We start from the raw sequence: 22,752 nt of genomic DNA on the forward strand, positions 1-22,752 counted from the left end.
TAGCTCAAATTGCACACATTCTCTCTGTCTCCTCACTCTGATAAAATTTCCTTCATAGCACTGATCACTACCTGATGGCAAAGTATAATTTCCAGAGTCAAAAGCATGACTCTCACACAAGCATTCAGGGGATATGTCAGTGCTTTATTTAGCTCATCAGTGTGGGAATCAGCAGAATGACACGGCTGGTCAAGGGGGCATGAGAAACCCGTCTATGTAGTCAATGGAACAAGGGTGCTGGAGTAAGATCCCAAAGTTAGATACTAAATTGGTTAATGTCCTATAGCCCAATAAAACTGCAGCCTTCGGGGTTATCTTTTCTTCCAGACAGAAATCATTTGCATCTCTCCTGGACAAAAATCATTTGCAGCCTATCAATCTTCTTTAAGTTAACATTTCACTTAGAGTCTGGGCCCTAATCAATAGCAAATAGTAGGTCAAATGAAAGCTACTCTCCTAGAACGGCGTTGTCCAAGAGAACGTTCTGCAATGAAGGAATGTGCTAGATCTGCTCCCTCCAATATGATAGCCCCTAATCTTTAGCTCTTGAAATGCGGTTGGTGTGACCGAGAAACAGAATTTTAATATTTAATTATTTACATGAAATTAAATGTCAGTAAATTTAGTTGATATATTAAACATATTATACTTATGTATATACTAGTATATGTAATTTAATATCTAAATATAATGTAATGTAAATGATTTAACATAATACAAATATAAATGCTAAGTAAATACATAATTTATTGTATTAAATGTATTCCATTAATTTAATATAAAGTTAAGAGGTTAAATTTAAAGGGCCGTATGTGGCTAGTGGCTACCCTACTGGACAGCACAGTCCCAGGAAGTCCGGTGACAATTAGGCAGCTTGTTGGACAATGCTGTGGTTGAAAGGGCCTTTTTTTAATGTTTTGAATAATTTTTCTGAACTGGCATCATATTATATCTTTGTCTGTTGTCTTTGGTCCCAATTAGAAAGTAAGCTTTGCCATAGCAGGGTCTTTGTATCGTTCTCTGCATGTCCCCAGCCCTTAGAAGGGGCTGTTGAGTGAACACAGAAGCGCAAGGAGGCTGGGGTCTTCCCAGCGGCCACGCCAATGGTGAGTCTGGCTGATGAGCGTTAGCAGGAATGACGCGGATGTCCCATGTGACATGGTTCCTGTCCTGTAGAGTAATTCCCTGCTGTGAAGCTCAGGCCTGCGGTGCACATGTGTGGCCCTGGCTGATGGTTCTGGTGTGGTGGGTGAAGGGCTGTGGGGAGAGGGCCGAGCCTGGAAGATGAAGTGCTGGGGCGTGGAAGGATCGAGCTGGGGCCGACAGAGCCAGGGCGGACGAGGACTCCCCGAGGAACGCGAGTGCTTCTGGGGAACCCTCAGCTTACCAGGGAGAACTCAGGTACCCCACAGTTAGGGAAAGGGAGACCTAGTTACTTACTTTGGATAATGTATTAGAGTAGATGACCTGCAGTAACAAACAGTCCTGCAGTCTCAGCGGTTGAACATAGCAAGTTCCCAGGACAGGGCCCTGGCCTTAGAGGACAGGATCTAGAGGGGTAGATCCAAGTCTTTGTCTATTTAGATAGAGTGGAGGGACAGTTGAGATAGTCAATAGAGCATTTTTCTATGTATTTGAGCTGCGTTGGGGCCTACATTGAAACAGTGGGAGTGTTTGCATGGGGTCCACCAGGATGCTCTGATTATCTGGGTGCACAGGAGTCAGGAGACCCTGAGGCCAGACCCCCTTCTTTATGCCTGACCCCTCCATTCCTCTACCCTTTGGCAGCCTAAGACCACGCAGCTGCCTCTTAGATCCTGGTGTCTCACCCCTTGTGCAGAGGACAGACCTGGGCATGGAGAGGAGAAGGGGCTGCTTGGAGCACACGGCAGATAGTGGCAGAGCTGGGCCTTGAACCAGGGTCCCCTGACTGTTAAGGATTACCCCAAAGCCTCCTTCAAAGGTGCTTGTTCTTTGGACTTGCCCTTGGTCCTCCTGCCCTTTTCCCTGCCATCAAAGGGGCCAAAATGAACTGAAAGAAGTTGTGGGATTCAAAGAGATGCCTTTGTAGGCTACAGGGACCTTTATTTGTGAGGTCCCCTTTTCTGGGCGTGGGATCCCCATGTCACCCTGCTATCTAGGTGAGGGGGCTTAGGTAGGGTGGCAAGCACTGGTCTCAGGCTGTGGGTGGGGCTGGGGCCCCGGACTGCCATTTGGCTCCACACCCCTGCTATATGTGCTGCACTCTCTCCTCCTACCCCTGGGAATTCCCTGTTCCCTCTCCCTTTTCATCTAGCAGGGATCTACCAACACCAGAGTTGGAAGGGCCCTTAGAAATCATCCAACCCCCTCATTTTACAGCGGGAGAGAGATCTGGAGACGGGAAGGGGCTTGCACTTGGCCATGCGGCCGGTAGGGGCAGAGCTGGAACTAGAGCCCAGAGCTTCAGGAAGCAGCCGGGGTTTTCCAGGGCTTCAGGCTGTCTCTTGCCTGTTATCTTATCTTGTTTCATCTTGTCTCATCCCATTAGGGATTAGGGGCTGGAGAGGCAGCCCTGAGATGGGATCTTCAAATCGACGTTAGAATACTCTTGGCTTGTACAGTGTATTATTTGAGACAAACCCTTCCCAGTTCCCCTGCCCCTCACCTGAGCCTGGGACTGGAAACCAGCCCAGGCCTCCCTCCCAGTCACCCCTCTGCTGGCCAGGCTGTCTCTGGAGTCCTAGGACAAAGTCTGGACAGAAAAGGAGTCCACCGAGGAAAATGGACAGGCCCTACCCTGTTTGGGATTTAATGGAATTCTCTAGAAGGGAAGGTAGAGGGAGACTGGAGCAGGTGAAGAAGTGGCAAGGCAATGGCTGAGGCCTCTGATTGTCCCAGGCAGATGAGGGAGTATAAGGGGCCTCTTCCTATAGGGAGTCTTCCAAGCTTGATTTCAGGATTCCTTGCAACAAAGGCAAAACTCAGAGAGCACTTGGCTCACTCGGTCAGAATGCTTTTGGTTATCACAGAAACTAAACTCACATGTTAGGCCATGGGGGAGAGGAAGTTATTGGGAAGACACTGGGCTTTCCCATGTCACTAAATCATGGAAAGTCCTTTCAAACACCAACAAATCATGTTTCTGTCTCCTTCACGGGCATAGGAACCCAAATGCAGCCACTTCTGCTTATCATGTGTCAGCCCCATCTTCTAATGGCGTCATCCATATTAAGGGACACAGGCCTGACCAGTCTGCAGCGTCCCACAGCTCAGAGCTTTGCCCCAAGAGACAAATGGTTCCTCTTCCCCCAGGTCCAGTTGGTGGAGTCTCTGGAAGGACTTAAACCATCCTGGGTTGGGTCGGATGCCCACCCATGACCTGAACCACAGGGTGTTGGAAACTATCTCCAAAGAACAGACAACCACAGGGAGCCAGGGAGCCTCCTTCCAGCAGCCTACTCGGGTGGATTTCCTCAGGTTGCTTGTTGATGTCTCTTATATGCCACGCTCTGTCGGGGCTGAGCTGTGAGCAGCCTTGACTTTAGGATGATCATAGAAGCTAAGCACATGGCAGGAAGGGCTCCAGGCCCAAAAGAGAGACAGAGATGGTGCTCTGGGATGAGAGTGGTTTTAGAATCAGCCAGAGAGAGCAGAACCTGCAAAAGCCTGGAGGGAAGCGGGAACCTCTATGCATGGGGCAAGTAGTGGGTGCTGGGGCTTACGAACAAGGCTATGAGCTTCAGATTTGTGCTGGGGGCACTGTGGGGCCAGGAGGGCAGGGAAGAGATGCGGTCAGACTTGTGCTGTGCCTGGCGTGGGGTTGCTGAGTGGCTCTCGTTTAGGACTCCCTGTCAGTGATGCGTGGAGAGGAGGAGCTGAGATTGAAGTCAGAAGACCGGTGGGGGTGAAGCTTATTCTAGGGTGGCCTCAGCACCACAGACACAATTATGGGAAAGCTATTATTAGCATAATTGAGCTCCTTTGTTCTTGTGCTATTTCTCCATGGGAGCCGGGGGAGAGACAGCACTACTCTGAGCAAAGGGAAAAGAGATTTCTCTGTGAAAACTTAGCTCATCAGCTGCAGGAGCTGCTTTTGGTTGAATTCTAACACCTCGCTTAGCTTTCCTTTCCTGCTTCTGGTCCTCGGAGCAGGCTGCTCCACCATCAGCTCAGTTGAGATCTTCTGAAGCTTTGGCCAGCCACCGTGGTGAGGAGGAAGCTCTTGGCTTGGCATCGTGGCTGGTGACAGACCACCTGAGTCCCTGGGAGAGAAAGGCAGAGAAGGGTCAGACATACGGCCTCCCCTCGTGGGGATTCTGGTGTCTGGCCCTCCCTCCTGGGGTCAGGATAAACACAGAGCATCTTCCGGAAGTATCCGTTGTTATCAACGATTTTGGAAGAGAAAAATCATGTGTCATTTTTATATTAAAATAAGATGGATGGATATATTATGGAGTAGAACCCACATTTTGCATACTTAAAAATTGTTTGTAAAATACACCTAACATGAAATTTATCATCTTAACCATTTTTAGGTGTTCGGTTCAGTAGTGTTAACTATATTCACATTGTTGTGCAACAAAAATCCAGAAGTCTTTTCACCTTGCAAAACAAACTCTGTACCCATGAAACAGTAACGCCTCACCTTCCCTCCTTCTAGCCCCTGGTACCCCCATTCTGTTTCCTGTCCCTCTGAATGTGACTGCTCTAGGTATTCCATATAAGTGGGGTCCTATGGGACTTGACTTCTTATGTCTCTCTCGTTTCACTTAGCATAATGTCCTCCACGGTTCATGTTGTACCGTGTGACAGAATTTCCTTCCCTTTTAAGGCTGAATAATATCTCCTCTTATTAGTACAAGAGCAGGTCTGAGGGACTCCAGTGGCTCAGGACTTAGCGCCCCTCTCCTCAACCCACCAGCCCAGTTGCACCTCCCGTAGGCCAGCTGAGCCAGTGTCTTCTGGCTCCTTCTCCAGACTTCTCTGACGTCGCAGTTGGCACTGCAAACTACTGCTTTTCCTCCAAACTCTTTCCTTGACTCCTTGGCACCTGCCTCTACTGATTTTCCCCCTCTTCTTAGACGGTTCCTCCTGTCTTCTCTGATTCTTCCTTCAGCTCCTGAGTGTTTCTCAGGGAGAAGCCCTGGCAGCTTTCGGCTTGATGTTTTCCTGCAAACTTGCCATCTGGATCCCAGGGAAGGGGCTGTCAGCCTTGATCGCTGGTGCCCCAAGAGGAGTCCCCCTCTGTCCTCTCACTCCCCTTGCCCTAGATAAAGCAGCAACTGCTCCTTTCCGGATGAGTGTAATTGATTCAAGGTCCCAAAGGCACCTGGGCATTTAGGTAAGGGGACAGTACCTGATGGCTTCAGCAAAGGTGTCAGGGGCCCTTCTTGCATGTGGCCTTGTGATGGAGACAGAGATGAGCCTGCCTGGCCCCTGCACTCCAAGAGGAGAGCCAGAAGTGGGAGAGGCAGCCTCAGTCCCTTGACAGCCTCGCCAGGGAGATGAAAACATGGGCCCAGAGCAACACATTCCCAGAGGCATCAGAGATACAAACATGTGCTTTAGGTATTGAAGGAATAGGACATTCTTTCCTACTTGAAGATGAAGTTGGCACGGAGACTTCCCGGATGAAGCAGAGTTTGAGCCACACTCTGGGAGGGTGGAAGCGGGGATGAAGGAGCAATCGAAGGGCGAGGGATGAGGGTGAGTGGCGCCCCCAGGCGGGCACCTGTGCACTGTGTCTGGGGAATGGCGCGGGTCTGGGGTGGCTGGAGCCTTTTGGTGATGGGGAGTCACAGAAGATCCTCGAGGAGTGGAGTGCTAGGATGGGAGGTGGGCAGTGATTGGCATGGCCATTAGCTAGAAGTATTAGGTTTGGGAAAAGTGAAATCCAATCTGTATGGACTCATTAAGTGATTTCTGGGTCAGCAAAGCTGGAGCAAGTCTAACCTTTTAAAGCAGTTGCTTGAGGCATCGATGCCCAGCTCCTGCTCAGCTGATCCTCAATCTTTCTAAAGATGTCATTTTAACTTAGTTTCCTGGGGCTTGTACAATTGAATATTTGATGCTTTAAAAATTGAATTGGAAAATCTCAAACAAGGTAGAAAGGCTGTCATTTCAAGAGAAATGGATGAGGTCACCTAGGGAAACTCTTTAGAGAGATGAGGCGCCCCAAGTTCAGGGCATGAGGACAGGCCCGAAAGTTTTCCAGGAGCCAGAAGAGGCAGGAAGGGTCCAGGCTAAGCCACACCCCGGGAGGAGACATATCAAGGAGGAAATGGTGATGTGATGCCCATAGAGAGCTCCAGCGAACCGGCAGTGGAAATCTGTGCTTTAGCCACAGAGGGGTGGGATGGAGTCAGCTTGGAAGGGCTGTGAAAGGACGAAGGGAGCCTAGGAGCCAGGGGGTTGTTGAGTTTTTGGTTTGTCTTAACGAGGAGACACCCATTCCTGTGTTAGTGCTTAAGGCAGAGGCTGAAGTTCCGGGAGAGGACAGTGACCCTGGAGAAGATGGGCCGGGGCAGGAATGAAGGCCAGCGGTGGCAGGATTACCTTTGTCCCCAAAGACCCTCTGGGCACATCCATGCCGCCTGCAGAGCGCACGCTCCATCTCTTCTTTTTGTTTTGGTCACTTAAGATTATACCATATGCATTTCCCATTTGCTGTACAGCATTCATACTTATCTTTAAAATTAGTTTTCAGATTACAAAAGTAACACATGTATACGGTAAAACAAAATGCAAACAATTCAGAAAGGGGTAAAAGATGAAAGTAAAGGGCTTCTCCATTTTCCTGCAGCCTGCTTTCCTCAATGTAACTGCTTTTTATGGTTTTCTTGGGAATTCTTTCCAAAACTTTTAATGCATATATGTGTATATATGCATATATTTTTAAATAGACAAGTGGCATCCTGCAGTGTTCTGTTCTGCACCTTGCTTTTTCACTCGCTGCTGTCTTGGAGATGCTTCCTCATTAGCATACGAGAGAGCACTCTGAGCACTTCTGTTTCAAGAGCAGGAGGGGGTTGTGGAGATGGAGCAGGGTTTGTTTAACCAGCTCTCTACTGCGCTGACTTGGTGCTGTTTCCCATCTATTGCCATTAGGAATAATACTTCAATGGACCTTTTAGTCCATTCATCGTTGTGCCAGGAGGAACTATTTTTGGGCATTAAATTCCTAGGAATGCAATTATTGGATTATACATTTAAAGTATATACATTTAAAGAGGACATATATTATTACAAGGAATTGTTGGACTATATAAGAGCATATACATTTACAAGTGTGATAGCTAATGATACATTGTTCTTCAAAGAAGTGCCATAAATATTAACATTTCAAAACTTGGGCAGGAGATACACAGATGTTAATCATATTATCGCCCTTATTTTTATGTATGCTTGCATAGGTCACACAACACGTAACAGGTTACAATATGTACACACCCATGAACTGTAAATGAGCATGGCCCCACCCCCCACTTTGCCAATAAGACATTAACAAAATTTTAAACCTTTGCCAATCTGAAGGGGGAGACATAGTATATTCCTATTGCTTTAATTTCATTTATTTAATTATGGGGATGGCTGATGATTTTTTCAGTGAATTGCATTTTCTCTTGAGTCACATTTCTTGAATGCCTACAGAATATTTCATTCTATGTATGTGTTCTCATTTACTTAACTATATTTTTGTGGGTTATTTATGCTGTTTCCAAATGACTGTGAACATCTTTGTACATAAAGCTTTGTTTTCTCTTTTCTTTTAGGCTTTTTTCTTTAGTGTTCCATTTCAAAAGATGAATTGCTGTGTCAATAGTGTGGACATTTTTATGACTCAATATATACTGTCAAATTGCTTTCTCAAAGGACAGTACAATATATAGTATCCCCAATTTCATTATTCTCTTATCCACATTGGATATCCATAATAAAAATTAAATTTTTTGCTAATTTTATAGGTAAAAAATAATTTATATATAAAAAATTTGCTAATTTTATGAACATTTTACTTGTATATATTTTTAATACCAGTGAGGTTGAATGTTTTTATATACATTTGTTAATTAGCTGCATTTTTCACCTCTCTGAACTGCCTGTTCCTTGACTGATAGCACATTTTTTTTACAAAGGAAATAAGATGATGTCTCTTATCTGGGGAAACCCCTATTTCCTCGGGCCCTGTGACTTTCTGGGACATTGTTGGCTGATATCAGATTATCAAAGTCAACCTCTTACAGGAGAAGGTGGGTGGCAGTGGCTGAAAAGACTTAGAGTAATGCAGACGGGAGAGCTGAATGAATAGGACTCTAGGTTAGGACGAGAGGAGTGGGAAGGAATTTCTGAGTCATGATGAAAATTCATGGACAGCATAGCATCTGTGCTGGGCTCTTAGTTCCCTCGGTCCCTGAGCTTCCACCTGGCACCCTGGTGACCGTGGCTGTATTTGGGAATTCCAACCTGGGTGTGGTCCTTTCTGCCGGAGGAGGCTTTCTCCCAGGGCCAGGGCTGCAGAGGAGAAAAAGGTGGTTGGGATGAGGGAGGAGTTTGTCTCACCCTGGGCGAGCGATTATTGAGCACAGTCCCCTTTCTTTCTCCAGATGGCCATTCAGTGTCATCATTATTGGACAGTCTTTGCTAATTAATTTGATACCTAGAGTTATTGTTTTAATTTGTATTTCTTTTATTACTACTGCTTTCCATATATAGAAATATCTCATCATTTTTCATATTTAGATAAGTATATATTTACATATATGTACATATGCATGAATAATAGATATCCATACCATTTTATTACTACTTTTTGTATCTGTGTGTGTGTGTGTGTGCGCATATGTGTATAGTCTTCTTTGGGGGGAAGAAGTGTTTGTGCTCACTTTTTCTCCCCTTTGGGATGTTTATATTTTTCCAAGTAATCTTTCTATATTAAAGTTATGAGGCTGTCATATTTTTCACAAACGTTATTTCTAATTTGGCATTTGTCTTCTAATTTTGCTTATTTTTTCACTTTTTCTTGACATGCACCGAATGTGCTAAGTTTCATGCGTTTTGACACATGCATATGCCTGCGTAACCTACATTTGTGTTAGCCCCGAAAGTTTCCCTGTGTCCCTGCCCAGCCAGTCTTCATCCCGTCTGCCCGCCAGAGGCAATCGCTGCTCTGATTTCTGTCACCGCGGGTCAGTCTTGCTTGTTCCAGCGTTTTGTGGAAACGGATCATGAGATACGTACTTTCTGTGTCTCGCGTCGTTCACTCAGCCTCGCGTGTCTGAGACCTGGCCGGGCTGTGGCTGTGGGTAGCCGCGGTCCTGTCTGTTGGTCACTAGCACTGCGAGCGTGACTACAGCAGTTCATTCAGTCATCTGCCTGTCCCTTGGCATTTGGGTTGTTTCCAGTAGGTAGCTATTATGAACAATTCGCCAATGAACATTTCTGTACCAGTCTTTCTGGAGACATATGTTTTTTATTTTTATTGGATAAATATCTAGGAATGGAATTGCTGTATTATATACTCAATGTCTATTTAACTTTTTTAGAAACTGCCAAACTGCTTTCCAAAATGATCGTACCATTTTGCATTCCTACTGGCTGTGTGTGAGGTTCTAGTTTCTCCATATCCTTGCCAACATTTTATGTAAGTTCTAAACTTTTTAGTCACTCTAGTGTAAGTTTAGTCATTTGATGTAAGTTTTAAAATTTTTAGTCATTAAAAGCTTTATTCAAAAAATAAAAAAATAAAATAAAACTTTATTCACTTAAAACTTTTAGGGTTGTAGTGTTATCTCATTGTAATAATAACTTTTCATTTCCCTGATGACTTGGATACCAAACACTTTTTCATGTGCTTACTCTCATTCATATAATAGTATATCTGACTTAGAGATTTTAAATTTTATGTGATCAAATTCGTTAATCTTTTCAATTATGAATTTTATTGCTTTTATACTGAAAAACTCTTATTAATACCAAAGTTAGTAAATATTTTTCTTCTATTACTCTATTGGTTCAACCCTTAAACATTACAGTCTTTAATCTACCTGTAGTTTATTTTGTTTTTTGTTGTAAGGAAACTGTCTGCACATAATTAACCAACTGAGCTATATATTGAATAATCACTTCTTTCCCCACTTATTTGATTTACTACATTTATCTTAAATCAGCCTTTAACATGTAATTGAATCTATTTCCATGCCACTGTATAACTGTTGGTTTTTCTACCAAGAGTACACTGTTTCAATACTTAGAGTTGTAGAGTTTATCAAGTAAGCGAGTTTGCCTTTGTTACACGTTTTTCTCTCTCTCTAATGTTTATAAGAGTTTATTTGAGCCCAATTGACAACATATGCGGGGGAACAGGATCCGAAATGCTCTCCCTTCATTACTTTTTATTTCTTAAAAAATGTCTTAGCAATTCCATGTATTTATTTGTCTCATCGAACTGTGGCAGGCTGAGAAATATCCTTCAAAGACATCCACGTCCTAATCCCTGGAACATGTGAATGTTCCCTCACATGGCAAAAGGGATTTTGCAGATGTGATTGAGCTAAGGATCTTGAGATGGGGAGATTATCCTGCATTATCCTGTGGGCCACAGGTAATCACAAGGGTCCTTAGAAGAGGGAGGCAGGTGTAGCAGAGAGAGGATGGAAGCAGAGACTGGAGTCAAGGGGCCACAAGCCAAGAAGTGCCGGCAGCTTGTAGAAGCTGGAGAAGGCAAGGAACAAGCGATCTCCTGGAGTCTTCAGAAGGAACAAGCCCTGATTTTAGCTCCTTAAGACTCTCCTCAGACTTCTGACCCCTTGGAACTATAAGAGAATAAATTTGTGTTGTTTTAAGTCACAAGTTCATGGTAATTTATTACAACAGCCATAGGAAAGTGATATACTGACTTAAAAATTATTTTAAAAAACTAAGTTCTAAATGTTGTCCCTCTGTGCTTTTTGATTGGATTGTATTAGCAGAGAACTTAATTTGGGAAAGACTGACATTTTTATATTACTGTCTTGCTATCTAGACTTTTCCAGGAGAGTGCCCCCTCCCACCTCTCTGACACTTCTCCCTGTTGCCTGGTGTCTTAGTTTGGGTTCCCCAGAGGTAGACCTGAGGCAAGGGTTTGAGCATAAGCCTTTTATTTGGAAGGTGATCCCAGGAAACACAGACAGAAGACTGAGGAAGTGAGGTAGGGAAGGGAAGGCAGCTAACAAAGAATTTCGCCTCAGGGTTCCCCAGCTTCTCAAGAAAGCAAATGCATCCCCTCAGTGCTGGGAATAGAGGGGAACCAGGGCGGAGAAAGACCATCAGACCCTCTGATGTCAGCAGGTGGGTCCTGTCTCTGCAGCCACTTGTTGAGAGGACACTCACTTCCATCCCTGGAGCCCAGTGTCCCCACATTCCCCACTGCCTTGGAGGGAAGCAAGGTTACAAGAGGGGCTAAAGCTGGCCTAACTCTGAACAGGACATGGTGGCCGGAATAGCTTCCCAGAAGCGGGCAGTGTCCTCCCAAAGGTCTAAGCAGCTTAGCGAAGGATCCCTTTAGCCTTCTGATTGCAGTGAATGCCTGCCTTCCAGGTATCATGTCTGCATCTCTTTGCCCAAGGGTTTATCCTGCTGGCCAGAGCCCAGGGTAGGCCAAAGTACCAGAGAATGAAAAGTGGCGTCCCCAGCAGCCTCCAGCCAATGACCAGCTGAGGCCTGTGTGTGCACAGCCCAGCCCAGCCACCTCGCCCCAGGCAGAGGGGGTGGAGAGCTCTGACCCCCAGAGTTCCCCAGCGGGTCGAAGCTTGACCATACCCCTTCGTTAGCTGCCTTCCCTCCCCTGCCTTACACCCCAATCTCCAAGAGATGTTTCCTGGGGTCACCTCCCAAGTATATATGTAAACCTGAATCCTAGTCCAGTGGTCAACAGGTGGGAAAAGCCAAATGAGACAGTAGGCAGTGGACCTAAATGGGCAGCAAGTGAGATGAAGGCGTGGGGATCAACGGCAGGCCCCACGGAGCTGAGGGACAGAGGTTTGGGGCCTGGGGTGTGAGCTGAGAGGATCTGGGCCTTCTTTACCCCTTGTGTTTTTATGCTTCCCCTGACCATCCCTTCTGCTTGGCTTGCTGGTCATGGTGGCTGCTCCCTGGGGTCTGGCCCTGAGATGTGGGTCCTCATAGTGGTTCTGGCTGCTCCTGGGAGGAGTGAGAGTAATTCAGTGAGACGGCGGGATCCACAGGCCACCTAGACTTCATTTTGGCAGGAGAGCTGAGAACAAAGGCTTCTGGTCGAAGGAACTCTCCTTCCAGGAGAATTTAATGCATTCCTGGGAGGGGAGAAATATTGGTGGAGATTGAACTAGTGCTCCAAGGAAGCCATTTCGCTGGGCCCTCCCTAGTAACCATGGGGATGGAGGAGAGTGGGAGCCGAGCAGGATCCATATCCCATAAAAATGTTGGCGGCTGGATTGCAAGATGAAGGGCCTGCAGATACCCTCCGACACCGTGTAATTTATGGGGTAATCAGAACTCCTCCTGAAGGGCTGCGAGGGAAGACGAGCTGTGATTCAGAGCCTCCAGGGCTTGGATGTTTAATGAGGCACTGGGAACCCATAAAGATTTAGATCAGAATGATTTGCCCATTTAGGATGCTGAATCTATCTTAGCACCGCCCCTGAAGGATGCCACTTCTCTGAAATGCTTGGAAGTCTGGATGGGAAAATCAATGACCCAGCATTTGAGGGACACCATGTAAGGACCTGGCCAAAGAGTCCAGAGGCCAAAAACTCTTCATCTTGACACTGTCACCTGGCTACCACCAGGAAACTGAGAGAAGCTAAGAATCTCATGCTGGAAAGGGCCTTACAGAGGGAGAAGCTGAAGCCTAGAGAGGTCATGTGACTTGTTCAAAGTCACAGAGTCCACCCGGGACCATTAACATCAGTGATCAGATCAGCTGGAGAAAAGAAGAACTGTTGAAGTCTATGCGGGGGAAAGAGCTGGCATGATTCCTTCGAAGACGAAGGGCAATCTATGGGGTGCAAAAGATGCAAATAGTATCTTTAGGGGTTTGAAAGTTTGAACATTTAAATTGCTTCCCTAACTGCAAAATATGTATTACAGCATTATCAGAATCTCTAATGGTTGGCTCTGCCATTAAGAGGGAGCCCATTAATATGTGGTGACTGGCTCATGAAATGGATTAAAAATGGCATCTGTGTGCCTTTAAGCTGACATGCTCCCAGCATCTGGAAACACAAGGGCCTGAAACAGTTTGCTGAGCGGATGTTCACTGAACCACAGGATGAACGAGCCTGGCTCTCTCAGCGGGCCCTGGCCTTGGACAGGAAGTGTTCATTTTTTCCCCTTTCTGATTCTAAAGGTAATACATGTTTATTGTAGAAAATCTGGAGAGTACAAAAAATATATATATGTAGAAGGAAAAACACATACTACTTACTCCAGCCTCCCAGATAAGAACCATTCTTAACATTAAGATATATTTCCGACCAGCCTTTTTCCTTTAGCATGTATGTTTATTTTTTCAAATTGATGTCAGTCTTATTTAGAGGTTTGTATTTTGCCTTGATTCTAACATAATATTTAATAGTCTCCAAAGAGATGAATTTAGGTAGCTGCGTTATATTCCATTAAAAGGTTGGGGCATGATTTATCAACCTGTTTCTAGTCATTTCCAATCTTTCAACGGTATAAATAATACGATGATAAACATCCTGGTGCATAAATCTTGGGCGCCACCTCTGCCTACACTCAAGTTCTGTTCCCAGCAGCAGCAATCGGGGAATCCTCCCCTCCCTGCACCTCTGGCAGCAGGCACCCCAGAGGCCCCAGCCCCAGAGGCCCCAGCCCTGCTCATGGCCCGGCAGCCGCAACATCCTCGAGAAGGACCCAGCCATGAAGGAGAAAGCCCGAGTCTGCGGGAACTCACTGGCTGCACCGTGGCCCTGGGCAGGTCCCTCTGACTTCTGTGCCTCATTCCCCGTCTGTAAAAGGAGGAGCATGAACTAGGCTATTGGATTTCAATTTTATTTATTTTTTCATACTTGGTGATTTATTTGATTACTATATATATTAGTACATACAAGTTTGTTGGGTAATATGAAGGATCTCATAAATCATATTTTAAACAAAAATGTATGCGTGGCATATGTCAAGCAGTAACATTTTGAAGGAAAGAGAAAAGCCATAGAAGAAAACATTTACCTAAAATTTTGTAATACTGAAAAATACTGGGTTTGCGCATAGTAACGACTAACAGCTTCATAATACATCAGAACACTGGTAAATCTTCAGGTACTGTGAGAACAACCTGCCAGAGGAAAAGTTCAGGAAAGACATCCAGATCCTTAGACGTGCACCTCATCTAAAAATAAATCACTCAAGATAGCAGTACACAGTGCTTGCTTTTTTTCTCTTTGACACTTAGCAATACAGTTCAATTTTATTTTTTTAAACCCCTTTTTGTTCCAAGGAAAATCTACATAGAAGCCTATTATGTAAAACAGGAAAGAAAGGAGGAGCCCCTTTGACTCAGATCAGAGCCCTGGTGCACAGTGTGACTTCTTTTATCCAATAAAAATTATTGGGGGTCTACTCTGTGGCTGGTTGTGCTAGGTGCTGGGGTAGAGTACAAATAAAAATATTCAGCATGGGGAGGGGTGGGGTGCCATGGGACATTGCTGACTGACACCATTGCTGATTGACACCATCCAGCACCTACTTTTGCATCACATTCATTATATATGTGCTTGTTAGGGCGGGCCCTGCATTCGGTGAATTGCCCCAGGCTCTGCTCAGCGAGTGGGAGTCCCTTCTCCCCCTCCTCTCCCTCCTCAGCCTGAGTTTCCTGTCCAGCCAGAAGTGCCTGACAGCCCCAGCTCTCTGGGTCCACTCCAGAGGTTTAAACCTTGGCCCAGAGGTTTGGGCAAACAGCATGAGTTGGGGACAGTCAGCACCTGAGCAGGCGACAAGCCCCTGGGGCTCTGGGAGCAGCTGTGAGGATGGGGGGCCTGGTCCCCAGGTAAGCCCCGGTCTTAGCTGGCTGTGAGAACAGTGGCTGCACCAGGACTGTGGCCACTGTCCCAGTGGGCCTGGGGGTGGGCATCAGGAATGGGAGCATGGAGTTCTTTTGTCCTTTGTTCCCCAAATCTCAGCAACTGCTGGGGAGAGCAGATATATATCTTTGAGATTTCTACTTTCCAAGCTGGGGAAAGGATGGGGTGTGAAGAGGGGGAAAATGCTCGCGCTCCTATCCTGGGTGTGCCACTGACCTCTGTGTGACCGTGGACAAGCCCCCTCCCCACTCTGGCCTGCAGTTTCTGGCCCTGTAAAGTCAAGGTTTGGTTGAGTGCCGGCTTAGCAGTTGTGATCCACGAATCTGCCTCTCTCCCCTGCTACTTGGGGGTGCTTTGCCTGTGTCTGAGTCCTTCGCGTTGGTGGGACGGTTATGTGTCTGCAGCGCCCTGTGCCCGCTGGCCTGTGAAATCCCTGAGGGCTTCAGGTCCGGAGGGGAGGGCCTGGCCATGAGGGTCACAGGCAGGCTTCGTGTGATCTCATTTTTTTCTCCCAGTGTAAAGCGGGGTTTGTCTAGGTGACCCTAGACCATAGCATACAGAGCTTCGATTATCAGCTTCCAGATCTGTCTGCTTGGCCAGGCTGGGCCTCCGGAGGTCAGGGCCCGGCTGGATTCCTCTGCATGAGCAGGGCCAGTGCGGTGCTGGTGCCCAGGGTGGAGGGAGAAGCCCCCAGCAGAGTCACTGGGAGTCAAGGCAGGGACCAGGCTGGGGGGCAGAGATAACCCTGACTCAGTCGGGATCCCCAAAGCATTCCGCTCCTGGCCGGCTGCCTCACTCCCTGCCCAGCCCTTCTCGTCACTGGAGGCCTGCTTCAGACGCTGCTTCTTCGCCGCGTTTCCTCTGATCTCCCCGGGGAGGTAACGAAAGCGGCCTTTCCTTGGCTTCCAGGGCCCCGTATCTGCCCTCTGTCTGGGCAACAAACGCTGTTCGCTCAGCATCACAGTTGTTTGGGTCTATGACTCATCTCTTCACTCAGAATTTTTCTCAAGTTTAAGAAAAGCAACGCAACAATATGAAGAGAAAGCAATCACTTTTATCCCACTGCCGGAGCAACTTTTATCATTTTAATGTATTCCTTTCTAGTTTTTCTGTCCATGTGTTTTGAATATGTAGCACACTTGGAATGTTGTATCTGATTTTTTTTTTACACCCTTATTGGGTCAAAAGCCCCCTCTCCCCATGTTGCTTCCATTGTCTTCATCGCAATTTTTACTCGTCACACGCTGTTCATTGTGTATTAGTAATCTTTTGATTCTAAGTGACAGAAACTCACCTAAAAGAGCTTAAACAGAAAAGGGATCTTTGTGCAGAGGCTACTGGTGCATCTGACAGAAAGGAGCCAAGGACAGCCATGCGACTGGGGCTTGGGGCCCCCGGAACAGGGACGCAGATGCCATGCGGTACGTCCTGTGTCTGTATTGACTTCACTCTTCCGTCCCTCCCGCAGCGGACCAGCTTCCTCTGCTGTTCCTGCCCACTCACTGCCCATGCCCACGCTGTACACGTGACAATCCTGCTGCCCTACAGCCACTGGTCCCTCTTTCTCAGGAGCAGGGTCCCTTCTACTGTGGGTCCTCCTTAAATCCCCAGGTAGCTGGGCTGGAAAAGGGGTCCTGGGCAGAGCATTCCGCAGTGAGATTTTCCACGGCTTCAGAATAACTGCTACGGCATTAGTCCCGTGTATTAACATATACACTTTTCCTTATTTTGAATTATTTTCTTTGGTTCAATTCTTTGAAGTGAGATGACAGGGTCGTAAAGTTGGTACATTTTTATATTTAATATTATTACTAGATTGATTTCAAAGAGTTATTCAATTTCATTCTCGCCCAGCAGCAGCGTGTGAGAGAGGCATTTCATGGCACCATTGAGAACACTGGCCGTGATGACCTGAAATAGATTTTTAAATATTTTAATAATCGTAAAAAGATATCTCACTGTAATTTTTATTAGCATTTGTCTGACTACTAGCAAGGCTGAAGGTTTTCCCATATATTTGTTTTATTAGCATATATTCCCCCTTGTGAATTGCCTTTTCCTGGTCTCGCCCACTTACGTAGTGCGGTGTTAATTCCCGTTCAGATGTAATTGCCTCTTCCTTTTGTGTGTGCATTTCACTGTCTCTACCTTTCTTTGGGGGCACGGATCATGGTCTAGCTTGCATCGTAGTTATTTGTGTCTGTGTCTGATCATTCTTATCGGATTCTGAGCTTCTGGTGGACCGAGCCAGGGCTGGGCAGCAGCCTAGCCTGGAGCCTTGGCCTAGTAAAGCCCTCGTGATGGTTAATTGGAGAAAGAAGCGTTTGGCTACAGTATGCATTACGCACGAGTAATTGTTCAGCCTGCGGGGCGCTGCATACAGGCTGCAGGGATGCTGGAAGCGCAGACCTCACCCTTTCGGTGTGAAGATCGGTTCCACGCTAGGTTCCAAGAGTATGCCTTCCTGGAGTTGTAGGACAGCGAAGGAGAGAGAGTTAAACAATGATTGCGCAGCTGGCGAGAAATCCTACTTACCCACAATGTTCCAGAGAGTTCTATGAACCGGAATGGAGCAGGAGTACGGATACATTATCTAGAGCAGGGATCAGCAAACTTTCTGTAAAGGGCTAGATATCTGGAACGGTCAGCTCCTTCATTATTATACAGATAGGGAAACTGAGTCCCAGAGGGCAGAGGTATGTGTTGGGCCGCCTTGCTGATACCTCTGCTAAACTGGGTAGCTGATGGCTTTGCCTGGGCCTTGGCATGGGCCCTCTGCTCCCTTCCTCCCTCATGTGCCCCGGCTGGTACTGCCCAGGAGGTTAGGGGTGGTTTGTTACTAGAGCACAGGACTCCCTCCACAAGGGGTAGTCCCTGTCCCTTCCAGCGTCCTCCTGTTGGGGTTGGGGTTCTGGAAAAGGTGGAGCAGCAGCACTGTTAGTTAATGCTTGTGTGTCCCGAGGCTGAGAATTTTGTTGACTGTAGAACATTTCCCTTATTATAATTGATTTTTACAAGGAAGGTGACATTCTTTTTTCAACTGAATTGTGTATGGGGCAGAAAATACTAAATATAATTGCTTCCTCTCTCCTGAGATAACTCTCCTGACCAAGTACGCACTCAGCAACAAACAGGACCTGGAACTGCTTGTTCTGTCTCCAGAGGCTTCTGCGGACTCAGGGCCTTCCCCAGCCCCCCTTCCCCAGTCCTTCACTGTGCAAGGGGGGGCAGGCCAGAGGGGACGTCCTACTGGAGCTGCCCCTGGGTAATGTGTTACTCCAGGGGCACAATGTTCTTGAAGATGCTGGTCATTCAAAGCACCCACTCCCACCTGGTCATGTACTGCCTGGGCTATAAGTCCTTGTGGAAACTAACACCTGTCAACTTCAGGTCCCTTGAAGACTCCCATCTCTGCCGTCAGCAGGCCATTTCCTAAAATATATAGCCGCTCCCCAACCCTGTATTCTTACTACTCTTGCCTATGGGCAGAACTTGAAAGCATCGAGGAATGATTTGACCTGATAATCAGATCCTTCGTTGGGGCTGAGGTTCTGGCATTTGCACTGCTCTGCCAGCAGTGTTACCTTCGGTGAATATCCACCTCTCCCTGGGCCTCAGTTTCTCCTTTGGTACTAGGAGGGAACTGACCGTACTCTTCCTTAGTGTGTTTCTTTCTGGAAGCCTGTGATGAGGCTGACTTTGGACCAAGTTCAGCCCTGAGGACCACCAGAGTGCTCCTGGGACCCAGGCTGGGCTGCTGTTGTTCCCTGAGGAGTCAGAGAGAGAGAGAGAGAAGGGGACAAGTTTGGGGACCCTAGAGACAGGTTCAGGGTGTAAGCCCAGGACGAGCTGCTGCTGCCCATTGCTCCCCTGGTTGCAAGTCTCCTGGGGTCTCCTTGGACTGATGGAGATGGCACTGTTGGCTCTCCTGGTGGGGAGCATGCACTGGGTCCTTGGTCCTGAGGGTATTTGTCTCTTTCTTGCAGGGAATCTTAGGGGAGTTCTCAGGGGAGGGTTTTAATAGACTATTCATCAGCCTTCCGGGTGTGCCCTTTCAGGGCCCTGGTCTCCACTGATTGGTCAGTGCCAGGGCGGGGGGGGGGGGGGGTCATTAGTCAAGGTGTCTGGTCCTGAGGCAGCCAGGGGCCACTTATCTGGTTTCCCTGCTTATCTGGGCCTGGAGCTGAAATAAAACTGAGGCCTAGATATTATCTTCAGGGAGGAAATGCTCAGGGGGTCTAAACCTCAATATGCTAGAGGAGGGTAGATTACCCTGGGGACAAGGTTCTTGTTTCCTAGTTTCACCCCTTGCTAAGCACCTGGGGCTTCCTGCCCGGGTGAGTCTTTATACCCTAGTTTCTGTACCTGGCCCATCTAACAATTCTATGTGTGCAAAATGTAGTAAAACCGGACGCTCATGGAAAAGTTGTTGCAGCTACTGGCCCAGGCCAGGATTTGAGACTAATCTGTTGGAATGTTCGCTGTGAGCTACTTGCAGGCATATCTGTTTCCACAACGCTTGGCACACAATATATGCTCAGTGTATGCAGGATGACTGACTGAATAATAGGCAATTAGTTTGCAAGATGCCAAGAAGTCCTGCAGAAAGAAACCTGCCACTCTGTTTACTATGCATATCTCAAATTTACTTTCACTGGTAGCCCATTTTCAGAAACACCTATTAACATTCCATGAAAATAGGGCAGACTCTGGTTTAGAAAGTGGTCTTCACGGGTCCTGTAACCAGAGTGATCCGATCTTCATATGGGAATCTCAAATCCGGGACTCTGTTTGGGTAATTAGGAGAAATTGTTTCTGCTCAGACTCCCTGTATCCCTGAGGGCCTGCAAACTCCTCGAGGGGACATATTTGAATACCTTAACTATAGGAGCTGTTGTTATTGCTAAGGTGTTCATTTTTCTTCTTCCCCTGGCAGTGCCCAACAGGCCGATGGCCCCCTCCAGGGCAATGGGAGTCTGAGTTGTTTGCCAATTAGCATGTTCCTGTGGATTTTTCGAATGTCTTTGTTCCAAGGCAAGGAGGAAGTGCTAAGGAGGAGACTGAAGGAGTTTGAAGCTGGCATAAGACTGAGTTCCCCTGCAGGGGCAATGTTGACTAGCTGAAGCCCTAGAGCTCTTTTCTGCAAAAAAAAAAAGCCTCCTGGGTTCTGGAAGGTCTGCCTTTGCCAGCTTCAAGGGAAGGGGAAGCTGGGAGGAGGGGCTTTGTCACCCCTCTGCAAGAACATTCTCAGAATGCAGACCCTGCTGTCTGCTCAGGAGCCCCAAGAGTGGCCTGTAGCCCCCAAGGAGTGGAATTCATTGGATCAAGTACAGGATCTACATGGCTGCATCCCTTGAACTAGAATGTGGCACCAAACCCTTTGTCTTTATTTTGGGTCTTCGCATCAATGCTGGATCAATAGGGAAAACCATTCTGTTACATTCGTCAAAGACCCGGCCTCTATGAAATAAAGGCAGAAAATCACAAGGAGAAGAGGGACAGACATTCTTTCAAAAGCCACAGAATGAGCTAAAAAAAAAAAAAGGAAATGGAATTAATGAGAAAAGGAAACACTGTAAGAGAAACTAAAAATGTAATCACAGAATTAAAAGTCTCCATTAATCCCTTGGTGAGATTAAAGCACAGAATTGGTGCTGTAAAATATTAAATCAGTGCTGTAGAGGTCAAGGTTGATAAATCTCATCAAAAAATACGGAGAAAAGATAAAGACATTAAAATGACAAGAGGGAAGTTTGTAAGTATGGAGACCAGAGAATTAAGAAGTGCTGAGCAGATACTTGATGCTTCTGAGGGTGAGACCAGAGGAAGCAATCAGCCGTGAGATGAGAGAAGGCCACACGAATCCCGAGAGTACAGTTTGAAAGGGATCAATACGTGCCAGCAAAAATCGCTGAAGATGGGCCTATGTCTAGACACCTCACAAAAATGCTTGAAGAATCAGGATTTTTAAAATTCTGTAAGTGTATACTCAGAATAAAGGAAAAACCTACAAAAGAAAGAAATCAGACTGGCTTCAAACTCTTGCTGCCTTCAATTCCAATGGAGAACATCTACAGAGTTTTCAGACAATTATTTGATGTCCAATTATTTGATGTCCCACCAAGGAACATTTCATGTTTGAAGTCTCAAGAAAGATACCCTGAAATATGTAAGGATTTTAAAAAACATATTGCCCTGTACCCTTTTAAAGAAGGAACTTGGAGAAGTATTCAAGACTGTCATCAAGAGATTAAGAACTGAGAGTGGAGAAGCCCTGGTACAAAAGGATGGGGGGAGTCCTGTTAAACAGGGAAAAATCTAAGGAGCTGTAAAAGTGGTACAAAACTTAATGAAAAGTTAAAAATATTCTCAAAGAGGTAAAGAAAACTCAGGCAGTAGTGATTTACTCTTGACTGATACATTCTTCCTCCCTTATCCTGGTTTTGCTTTCTGTAGTTTTAGTTACCCGCAGTCTACCACGGTCCAAAAAGTATTAAGTAGAAAATTCGATAAATAACCAATTCGTAAACTTTAAATTACACACTGTTCTCAGTATTGCAATGAAATCTCTTGCAGTTTCGCTCCATCTGGCCCAGGACGTGAATCATCCCTTTGTCCATCGGATCCACACTAGACATACAGTACAGTAAGACAGACAGAGAGACCACATTCACACAACCTTATTACAGTACATTGTTATAATTGTTCTATTTTATTATTAGTTGTTGTTAATCTCGTACTGTGCCTAATTTATAAATTAAACTTGATCAGAGATATATATGTATAGGAAAAATGGTACAGAATATATAGAATTTGGTACTCTGTGTGGTTTCAGGCGTCCACTGGGGGTCTTGGAACATAACCCTCTACTGTACTTCATTTCTTCAGCACTTCTCTTGGAGGTTGTAAGCAGCCAAGTGTAGCTCCACGGAGTGGGGGAGTAGCTCCAGAGACCCCCAAGGGCAGACTCAGGGTGAGTGCTGCTTTGTTTCCCGTGGCTCGTTACAGATCATCGCTTTCCTGTCCTCCTCAGGCAGTTGGTGGGCTGGAGATGGAACTTCTTGCCGGCCTGGTGTGGATTGTCTTTGCGCTCTACAGACAGGCCTTGTGCCCAAGGTCACCGTCCACACCTTGCTCCTGCCAAGGGGCATCTGCTGCTTCCAGGTGCTCCGGATGCCCTCAGCCTGCCGTCACTCCTGCTGGCCGTGGAGAGGGCCAAAGGCGTTTGCAGGGGTCTGCACATTTCTGAAGCTCTTCTGTGGGTTCCGTCTAAACTTTTCTCAGCAGTCTTGAGTAAGTAACATTCTTGACACGCTTGGAGCTCATGCTGTAACTGTACCTGGAGTTTGAAACAGGTAATAGGTCGGCTTGTACTTTTTAATAGTGACCAGAAAGCCATGTGATCCGCTAAAGGTCATTATGGGGCAGGAAGGAGAGATTTCACAGAATTTGTTTGAAGGTAAGTAATTGGACAAAAAAAACAAAACTATTTTATGTTTATGCCCTGCTGACTTTAGACTGTTCAATAAACTGGTTACACACTTCAGAACGTAGAGGCAGAAATCCCAAAAGAAATAGCGTTCAATCCAGTACTATGTTAAAAGAACCATACGTTTCACCTAATTGGTTTTATGCCAGGAATGTAAAGATGACTCAGTGCATTAATGCGGTTTATCACAGCAACAGGGCAACAGAAACATTTTGGCAGGAGTTC

At 46.4% G+C, this 22,752-nt stretch overlaps 1 long non-coding RNA gene across 1 annotated transcript in view; it reads left to right on the forward strand.

Annotated features, from left to right (window-relative positions):
- The window catches only part of LOC107545038 (uncharacterized), a 59,126-nt gene extending 36,952 nt beyond the window's left edge, over positions 1–22,174 (forward strand). The window contains exon 3 of the long non-coding RNA XR_001603985.2: positions 22,072–22,174. This is a non-coding gene — a long non-coding RNA (uncharacterized LOC107545038). The remainder of the gene's footprint in view (positions 1–22,071) is intronic.
- The last annotated feature ends 578 nt before the right edge of the window (positions 22,175–22,752 follow it).

This window comes from Miniopterus natalensis, chromosome 12 (assembly GCF_054644295.1).
Source record: "Miniopterus natalensis isolate mMinNat1 chromosome 12, mMinNat1.hap1, whole genome shotgun sequence".
Lineage (NCBI taxonomy): Eukaryota > Metazoa > Chordata > Mammalia > Chiroptera > Miniopteridae > Miniopterus > Miniopterus natalensis.